The sequence below is a fragment of the Monodon monoceros genome, unplaced genomic scaffold (genome assembly GCF_005190385.1).
Source record: "Monodon monoceros isolate NGI ecotype Baffin Bay Population unplaced genomic scaffold, NGI_Narwhal_1 Super_Scaffold_15, whole genome shotgun sequence".
NCBI lineage: Eukaryota > Metazoa > Chordata > Mammalia > Artiodactyla > Monodontidae > Monodon > Monodon monoceros.
The window spans coordinates 59701734-59712589 of NW_021703771.1; the positions used below are offsets into that span (position 1 = coordinate 59701734).

At 37.4% G+C, this 10856-nt stretch overlaps 1 pseudogene; it reads right to left on the reverse strand.

Annotated features, from left to right (window-relative positions):
- The window catches only part of LOC114895906, a 58555-nt pseudogene extending 50125 nt beyond the window's left edge, over positions 1-8430 (reverse strand).
- Positions 8431-10856: the final 2426 nt, after the last annotated feature.

A 10856-nucleotide genomic window follows, 5' to 3' on the forward strand; every position in this document is an offset into this window, starting at 1 on the left:
TCTATTCTTTTCTTTTATGATAAGAAGAAGCCGAGGGCTCCTATAAAATTCCTGAAAGTGAAAAGAAAACAGATGAAAAATTGTAAATCTAACGTTGGTGTCGTTAGAACTGAATTGTATGCCATATGAATATGGACAGACTCCTGCAACCAAACTCTTGGTTAACTCCAAAAAATCTTTTTCCAGTTTGTAATTATGCTTCAGGACAAAGCCATTCACAATTTACATGAAATAAGCCCACAGAAGAATTTTCTTGCTTAATTTTCCAGTCTGTTTTGAAACCTCTCATTTAAACAAAATTCTACCCATATTTTTTTCTTCAAGCCAATAAGTACAGGCAAAGTACTTAAGGGAATTTAATTATCATTAAGTCATTTGGGCAGTAAATGCAAAGAAATCAGACCCTTCTCCTCTCCAGATCATCAGAAGCTGAGAGTGAAAAGATTGAGTCTGTGACTTGGCACAGGTCAATGTCTTTGGAGGTAATAAAAAATGTTTCAATGAAAAACTTCCGTCTTTTTTACAAAAAAGGCCTAGCCCAGTGAGCTGTGGCTTTGAATGTAGAGGTTGTCATTTTTGGAGGATGAAATGAAAACCACTTTTCAGGCTGTAGTGGTGGCAGGAAAAAGGTCTCTTCCTAGGAGAGTTTATTACTTGTCCATTAGAAGGCTTAGCATCAAATCCCACAGTGGGGAGATTTAAACAAGGGTTATAGGCTAGCTAGGTCTCCCTGCAGCAGTTTGTACTGTGGGCAGTGACAGCCTCATTACCACCCAAGCTGCTCCTACACTGACTGCAGTGTGACATGGAAAGAGCAAAAGGAAGGGGAAGGAGAGAAATGTAATATGATCTATTATTTTGCAATTAACTTGAGACTAGCCCCTGTCCACTGTCAGCACACACACTGCACACACCAGACACACTCATACACATATGAGGCTGGATCCAGAAACACTAAATCAATTTCCCCTCTGTCTCTCACTCTCATGGAGAGACTAGAACAACCTCACCTTCTCCTGTGTGAAAACTTGGCTCCCAAGACCCTCATGGACCAGAGCACCAGGTTCTTCACTCTCCTGGAAGAAAGCCAGCTAGAGATTTCATTTATGCATATTCCTCTTCCATCACTGTTTTGTGATATCTGTTTCATGATATGGATTTCATCATACAACTTAAATGCAAATGATCAGAAAATCTAAATACTACCTAAGTAATTACATTTGTCTTTAATTATAACGACTAATTTGTCCAGTGTCCTAGAAAAACACTGGTTGGCATCAGTTACATAACTTTACCTGAAAGCAGACCAAGCGCTTGTTTATCCATGCTAGCTAATTAAGTAAAAATTCATTGCAAAGAAGTTAAACAGATTAACATTGTTTGTATATTTTAAATTATCATTAAGGTAGGGGAAATAAAGATATTTTCAAACATTGTAAAATAAAATATAAAGTATTGTTATTTGCATGCACACCCTTATCAGAGAAGCTAATAACATGGTTTGAAAAATTATTAGAACTAACAGTTAAATATATGGAGAGACTGAGAGAGATAGATCCCACTAAGCGGCACCAAGAAAAAATGTAAATTACTTGTATTAATTTTTTAAATATGAAGAATCTATATTAAGAAAACAATATGTCAAGAAGACTTGAATAAATAAAATGATATCCCATGTTACTGATTATAGACTTTATTTTAAAGATATTCTCCTGTAATTGCTTTTCAAGTTTAACTCAACTACAAGTCTCAGTGTTGCAGGGTGTCTTGCAGGAGTGGGGCTCTTACCAATGGATGTAAATATGCACCTGGTCCAGGAGCTGGAAAAAGTGAAGAAGGATCTGGTGGGAAGAACCAGATGAGCTAGCAGATATATGACCACATGCTTGAGCTGCAGCAGTGCCTGGTGACCCTGCACCAACCTCCTGAGAGTAAAAGGCATATAATCCTGCTTTACTTCCACCTTCCAAATCTCACACAAAATGTCTCTTCTGGCCCAGCCAAACTTGGAACTATTCAGGGAATGGAACTCTGTTTAATGTACTGGCAAATTAGTTAGGCTGACAGAATACAAACTCAACACAACCATACAAACTTTTTGAAAGTAGTGACTTATAGAGCTTTGAGGGTATAGAAGAATTTTCTAAACATGACATCAAAGGCAAAAAGCATAAAGAAAAAACTGAAAGATATGACTTCATAAAAGTTTTTCTTAAGTCTGTTTAAAGAAACAAAAACCAAATGTAATTATTTTATTTAAAGAAAGAAAAAATTAGGGAAATATTTTCAGTGTAGTGATAGACAAATTCTTAATCTGTTTAATATATAAAGAAGCTTTCCAAATTAATAAAAAAGAGATGAACACCTGATATTTTAAATGTACAATAGGTAGTAACTTAATTCACAAAAGAAGAAAAAATAAAATGGCTAAAACACATTTTTAAATGTAAAATCTATTGGAAATCAAATAAATGCAAACTGGTATTCACCGACCTGTTGGCAAAAGGTATAAAAATAAGTATATATCCTAATATAAAGAAAGTATTAGGGAATCAATTCTTTAATGTATTCATACAATTTGATCTAGATTTTTTAAACTTTATTAATTTTTTTCAGAAAAAATATATCACAAAATGCCCAAGATAAAATAAGCACCTAATAAATATGTTTGAAGGAGTGTGTAAAAATTCTTTTGCTCTAAGGATATTTAAAACAGCAAAAAATGGAAATGTCCCATAATAACATATTAGTTAAATAGACTTTGATATCTCCTTTCAATAAAATATTGTGTAGCCATTGAAAACATTTGATTAAAAATGTGGAACCATTTATGATAAAATAAGCAGTTTAAAAAGTTTTATCATGTGATCTCATTTGAGTAAAAAATGTTATATATCTACACATATATAGTCATTCACATGGATGAAAGTAATGGAAGGATATATACTAAATTATTAGTAGAATTACTGTTCTTTTCATTTTCAGTAAATATGTATTATTAATACAGTACAAGAAGTGATAGAAGTCATTTTAACTACTATTAAAAAGCTTGATTACATGATAAAAACTTTATTATTTTCCCCTTCTCCCCTCCCTTAAATGTCTGTACTCTTATTGAGTGTATGAAGCATAAAGATATCAAAGAGAATAAGATGAATTTAATTAGAAGGATGAGGGAACTCTTCCCAAAAGAGGTGACATTTGAGATAAGTCTCAAAGGGTGGGCAGAATTTTAAGTGGAAGAGCTGTAGTAAACAGGAGGCATCAAAGTGTATGGGGGAGCAAATACTGAGCCTGTGCTCTAGAGCCCGTGAGCCACAACTACTGAGCCCGCGTGCCACAGCTACTGAAGCCCACGTGCCTAGAGCCCGTGCTCCACAACAAGAGAAGCCACCGCAATGAGAACCCCACGCGCCACAACAAAAAGTAGCCCCCGCTCGCCACAACTAGAGAAAGCCTGCGCACAGCAATGAAGACCCAATGCAGCCAAAAATAAATAAAACTAAAATAAATTAATAAAAAAAAGAAGTGTATGTGGGAGAAGAGATGAGTTCAGTTTGTGGAGCAGCAGGAGTAGCAGGTGTGTTAGACATGAAGCTGAAAGGTCGGTCGGAATAAAGAAGATAAGTAGACTTCTCCATCCTAATGAGGAGTCTGAATCTAGCAATACAGATACTTTGCACATTGGTATTTCAGGTGGAGCAAAGCCTGGGAAATGCCTTTAACCTTCAGTTATGGGTCACATGCTCAGAGCCCTGTAAGGACTCTGAACCTGGGATTCAGGCATTAGATGGTCTCAGAGACTGACTCAGGGAAATGTTTATGAATACAAAAGAAATTATCATTAAGCCTTCTTAATATATATTCTACCCATAAAAATCATTTTTGAAGATTGATATTGATAGCCTAGGTCAAAGGAGTAGGAAATAAATTCTTTTGCTCTGGCTAACATTATTGGTAAATAAGTGAGAACTGACACTCTTTTTTCTTTTTCATCCCACATAATATTCTTATAAGATACTTTTTTTCTGGAATATGAACATGTCACTCTTGAAAATAAGCCCAGGAGTATGGGTCTAATTGCCACGAGACACATCATGCAGCCCCAGATCCACAAGAATCCACCTCCACCGATCTCTGCATGTGCTCCTTCAGTATCCACCCTCCCACTTCTATGAGTCTATCTAAATATACATACGGTTTGCCTGTCTTGACTAAAATGACTAGTTATTTCAGGTCAAAAAAGAATTCATTTTGCTTTTTTAAAAAAAATTACACATAATGTCTGCCCATTTCTATGGAGCCAGCTGATTCAATCAAAGTCATCTAACAATTTATACCTACCTTTGAAAAGTTTTCTTAATCATTCATTAAGGAAACCACTGCATGCCTCCCTGCCCTTTACAGGCAGCTCTGTATGACAAGATAGGCATGGTGGTTTCTTATTACTGCGAGGGACTGTCATTGAATGTTAATTGTGTATCTCTGCAGCTAACTGAAACTTATGAGTGAAAATGAACCCCCCCAAAATAATTACTGTGTGTTCACTGATAAAAATGGAAAACAACACCATTACCAATCATGGTTAACATTTACCTTCTAATTATGAATAACACAAAATAATCTCTTTTTATTACTGATGTAGATCATGGTCTGTACTCCTGAAATAACGTTTCTTCTTCCTACCTCTGCAACCTGAGCTTACCCATCCTCTGTGTCATTTTCTCTAGTGTTTTAGATGATTGGTCAGTTAATGTAAAACACTAACTAAAGCTTATGTTAATAGCCACAGATAATTATTTAAAATACAGAAGAATATAAGCTAAAAGTGTCTCTTCCAAATAGAATTTGCTATTTAACCAAACCACACAAAGCAGTGAAAAATGAAAGTGTTACGATCACTGCGCTAGCACAGAGAGGGTCACTTATGCCAGGTCGGTCATTGCCCACACTGCCAACATACAGACAACATCCTTTTTTATTTCTATATATTAAGGCAGAATCTAGAAAGAGAAAGAAAATAGATCAAAAATTACACTTTTTGGAAATTTGGTCTGATGAACCATGAAACACAACCCAAGACAGAAATATGATGGATAGTGTCGTTAACATTTAAGAAAGCATTGACTTTAGATGGTCTCTGTCCAGATGCACAGCTAATCATCAAAATCCTTACCAAAATTATGTATGAGTGTAAAAAAATACATTTCAAACACATAAATCTATAAAGGTGTTAGAGCAAGAGAAATTGACATGCACTGGCTTCGCTGGGGTTGTGAATCAATTTGCCAGTGTTTTTGCTTTGCTGTCCTACTGCTTTCCAGAGTTCGATTTTCTCATTTACAAAAATTTGGGATATATTTCATTTACCAAAAAAAGTTGGATTTAACTCTATAATTTGTAAATCTTTATGCACATTTCCAAAGCATACATGGGCTTAACTACATTTTTCCCTGATTACTTTTATGCCTAATACATCATGTTAGATCTCACATCTTGCACTTTCACAATAAAACGTTCAGATGAGAAGGCGATAACCCAAACAACCTGACAATGAATCAGCAGACACTTGCAAAAAATAAAACCTGAAGTTAGACATAATCTATAAAATTGGTGCAGATTTAATTTGAGGGCTATTTTCTACTTACACTTAAAAATTTTTTTTTTCTGTTCAAGGATGAAATCTCTGTTGCGATTTTGCAGAGGGTTAATAAACAGTCTAACAAATGACCAGCTGGTGTCAGTGACCCTACCCCATTTCTCTTCCACCTTCACTCACATGGCAAGTGGGATATGAACGCGTTGTTCTGCGTCGTATTCAAAGATGACACGACTGACAGTGATTGCTCCAGCCCCGTGTGTGACTGAGAAGCCCAATATGGTACCAGAAATCCTTCCTGTAGTTTGCACATATGAAGCTTGTTGGGAGATTTGTGACTGCAGCTGCTTTTAACAGAGCCTGCCATTGTTTATATCTCTGCCTCCAAAATACAAAATGGGCCGTTGCTAGGAACGAACCACTCCATTTCCTGATCACTGCAAGCCAGACTGATGTCTCTGTTGTTCTTTCCCAGATGTTCTCCAGCACGACCACGTTACTTGAAGTTGCGCTTTGCCTCATTCAGGGATGAACAAGATAAGTTAGCTTGAATGGCAAGTATCCCTTTGGTTGGAGATTGTGTGCACTGCAGTGAACAACAATAAAAATTGAGAACTGATTCTAAGTACCTACTCTGCATTACAGAGCTGTGATAAATGGTAGGCAGAACACAAAGCAGTATGAGCCGTAGGCTCTGCCATTGGGTTGTTTACTAGGTAGATACACTCTTAAAATGGTGCAAGTCAATGAATGATTAGGACAAGGGCTGGACAAGGACTTCCATAAAATGTAACTAGAGGGAGAGACCATTTCAGGTTTGGATGTGAGGAAATTCTTCCTGGAATAGAGTATATTTGAAGAAAGATGATCAGAGAGGACACTTTGAGCATGGGAAATGTGAAAGACTATAGCAAATTGGCAAATGGACAATGTATTTTGAAAATAGTGAATATACAGGTTGGGCCCAAGGGCAAGACTACAGGATATAAGAAAGAAGTAGGATGGAGCCTGGACATAAGGGTTAAAGCCATTATAGACATGTCATAGAAACTTCGAAAATAATTAGATTAAGGAGCAGTCAATCCATGAGCATGATTTGTCCCCATTCTGGCACAAACTAATTGTGTAATACTGAACAAAGGATTTAACCTACCAGGGCCTCAATTTTTAAATCTGTAGATTGAGAAGACTAGAATAGAAAAATAGTTCTCAACACCTAGGTGCAGAAATATTTGGAAAATTATGAAGGAACAACTAAAGATTTGGGAAAGGGGGGTGATATTAGCATCTAATGGACCTAGCCAAAAATGCCTGATGTTCTGCAACACATGGAACGGTCCCATCAGAAAATGTTCACACAGTTTTCAAATGTCCCCCAGGCATAGGGGGAATAACCTATTTATTATTATCTGAGCCTAAAAGCCAATTCTGTTTTGTTTGAAAATTTAAAGTATGTTAATTAAATATTAATGTAGTTGCTTTCCCTAGATGTAACACTCTTATGGTATTTGGATTACCAATAAAATTGTCACCTTCATGGTAAATCTAAGTATTTGTAAGAATATAATTATTTAGCTCATATTTCAAAATGCCAATATAAAAGAAGGTATTGACAATATGCACTTGAATATTGTCTTCATTTATTTTTTTCATAAATTTATTTATTTTTGGCTGCGTTGGGTCTTTGTTGCTGTGTGCGGGCTTTCTCTAGTGGTGGTGAGCGTATGCTACTCTTCATTGCGGTGCACGGGCTTCTCATTGCGGTGGCTTCTCTTGTTGCAGAGCACGGGCTCTACAGGCGCGGTCGAGGGCTTGTGGGCTTTAGAGCTCAGGCTCAGTAGTTGTGGCGCACGGGCTTAGTTGCTCCGTGGCATGTGGGATCTTCCCGCACCAGGGCTCGAACCCGTGTTCCCTGCATTGGCAGGTGGATTCTTAACCACTGCGCCACCAGGGAAGTCACATTGTCTTCATTTAAATCCAAACTCATTCATTCTAAGTAGGGGAAAACCTCAGGTTACTTCATAGTATCTTCTAGTGTAGTTGCACCTAAGTTGTCACATTTTGAAAGGCACATTCTTTTATTACAAATGTTTTTTTCTTTTCTTCCTCCTTCTTATTATAGTTAGGGCATTTATTAAGGGTTTTAAATGATGTGTACAGGTAGACAATCTACCTATGAATTTTATTTCAGCTAGACAAGAGGATTGTAGAAAAGAGGTATTATATCTGCTGAGATTGGGGGCCACTGAGTGAGATGATCTGGAAGCTCCTTCCAGAGCAAACCCTCTGTTATCCTGCTGATGTGAGAGAGTCTAGGGCTCAGATGTGTCCAGTGAACTCTCAGAAGCTCAGTGTGCTATTTCTTAACAAATACAGCCATAGATTAGTAAATGATTACTTAATGGACGGAAGGAGCAACGTCAAGACAATCCATCTTTCACTAACAGAATGATATTTATCCTTCGAATATTTACCCTGGGAGTAAATATAAGCAGAAAATCCTTAGGATTTTTCAGTAAATTCCTCACCAAAAACAAAGGGTTTTTCTTTGTAGTGTTCTGAAGCAGCATGCCTCTGGTACCCTATGCCTGCTAAGCAGTCACTCACTCATCTGATCAATTTCCAATGGCATTTGACATGTCACAATGCTCTTTTTCTCTTACCATTGTCACTCTGCCTCTTGCGTGAAAGCAGTCGTGGCCATGATATTTTTTACCATGTCTGCAGTTCAGCAAACGTTGATTTAAGGCTTTTATACTTGGAGCATGTCCTGGACTCTCCCCAACACACCTTGAGCAAGCAATGCCCTGACCTGGAGACGGTGTAGGCATAACGCCAGCCTCGATGGTCAGAAGATTTCTGCTTCCTTTGCCGGCTGTAGGATGTTTGCAGGGGCCCCTGGGAGATGCTTGGCTAATGAGTTACAGGCTGCCTCATCTATCCAGTGCTTTGACTATCTGCCCAATCTTTCTAAGCTCCTAACCTCATGCTTCCTCTTTCCTCCTACTAGATGTCCTTCTGGGAGACATTGGATATGGGGATGAAACAGTCTAATCCTAGGGCCTGCAATCTTGTCAGTGTGTACAACCCAGGGGTCTGTTGCTTTGTTTATCTTTCCTACTTGTCTAGTGGGAGGTTTGGCGAAACGGGAAGAAATCAGATTGTAGTCTTGGAAAAATATCTGAGTGGTTTGTTGTTGTTTTTAAATTCCAGTCATTAATAATGGAGGGCTGAAACTGACTTACTTGAAAATGAAGTTGTCTGCTTTGAATATAGCAATCTTTCCACTCTGACAATAAGGAAGATCTTACACATTGTACTATGTTCTTTTAAAACTGACCTTGGTGACTGTCAACAAACAGAATAGCAGCTTAAACAGTAAGATATCTTTACGTTAGAAAACCAAAGATGTTATTTCCAAAACAGAATCCTGTTGACCTCACGTAAGCCATGCTTTGTTTTGGACAGACTGAACGAATTGAAGGAAGGGGAATTTGGGGATAGAAATTTTATTGGTTGCTTTCTGTTGTTTTTTTTTAAAAAAAACATTGTTATTGGAGTATAATTGCTTTACAATGGTGTGTTACTTTCTGCTTTATAACAAAGTGAATCAGCTATACATATACATATATCCCCATATCTCCTCCCTCTTGCGTCTCCCTCCCACCCTCCCTATCCCACCCCTCTAGGTGGATAGAAAGCACCGAGCTGATGTCCATGCGCTATGCGGCTGCTTCTCACTAGCTATCTATTTTACATTTGGTAGTGTATATATGTCCACGCCACTCTCACATTTCGTCTCAGCTTACCCTTCCTCCTCCTGGTGCCCTCAAGTCCATTCTCTATGTCTGTGTCTTTATTCCTGCACCTGGTTCTTCATAAACTTTTTATTTTATTTTATTTTTTAGATTCCATATATATGTGTTAGCATACGGTATTTGTTTTTCTCTTTCTGACTTACTTCACTCTGTATGACAGATTCTAGGTCCATCCACCTCACTACAAATACCTCAATTTCGTTTCTTTTTATGGCTGAGTAATATTCCATTGTATATATGTGTCACATCCTTCTTTATAGATTCATCTGTCGATGGACACTTAGGTTGCTTCCATGGCCTGGCTATTGTAAATACAGCTGCAGTGAACATTGTGGTACATGACTCTTTTTGAATTATAATTTTCCCAGGGTATATGCCCAGCAGTGGGATTGCTGGGTCGTATGGTAGTTCTATTTTTAGTTTTTTGAGGAACATCCATACTGTTCTCCATAGTGGCTGTATCAATTTACATTCCTACCAACAGTGTAGGAGGGTTCTCCACACCCTCTCCAGCATTTATTGCATGTAATTTTTTGACGATGGCCATTCTGACCAGTGTGAGGTGATACCTCATTGTAGTTTTGATTTGCATTTCTCTAATGATTCGTGATGTTGAGCATTCTTTCATGTGTTTGTTGGCTATCTGTATATCTTCTTTGGATAAATGTCTATTTAGGTCTTCTGCCCATTTTTGGATTGGGTTGTTTGTTTTTTGATATTGAGCTGCATGAGCTACTTGTATACTTTGGAGATTAATCCTTTGTCAGTTGCTTCATTAGCAAATATTTTATCCCATTCTGATGGTTGTCTTTTTGGATTGTTTATGGTTTCCTTTGCTGTGCAAAAGCTTTTAAGTTTTCTTAGGTCCCATTTGTTTATTTTTGTTTTTATTTCCATTTCTGTAGGAGGTGGGTCAAAAAGAATCTTGCTATGATTTATGTCAGAGTGTTCTGCCTATGTTTTCCTCTAAGAGTTTTATACTGTCTGGCCTTACATTTAGGTCTTTAATCCATTTTGAGTTTGTTTTTGTGTATGGTGTTAGGGAATGTTCTAATTTCATTCTTTTACCTGTAGCTGTACAGTTTTCCCAGCACCACTTATTGAAGAGGCTGTCTTTCTCCATTGTATATTCTTGCCTCCTTTATCAAAGATATGGTGGCCATATGTGTGTGGGTTTATCTCTGGGCTTTCTATCATGTTCCATTGATCTATATTTCTGTTTTTGTGCCAGTACCATACTGTCTTGATTACTGTAGCTCTGTAGTATAGTCTGAAATCAGGGACCCTGATTCCTCCAGCTCCATTTTTCCTTCTCAAGATTGCTTTGGCTATTCGGGGTCTTTTGTGTTTCCATAAAAATTGTGACTTTTTTTTTTCTAGTTCTGTAAAAAACGCCATGGGTAGTTTGATAGGGATTGCATTTAATCTGTAGATGGCTT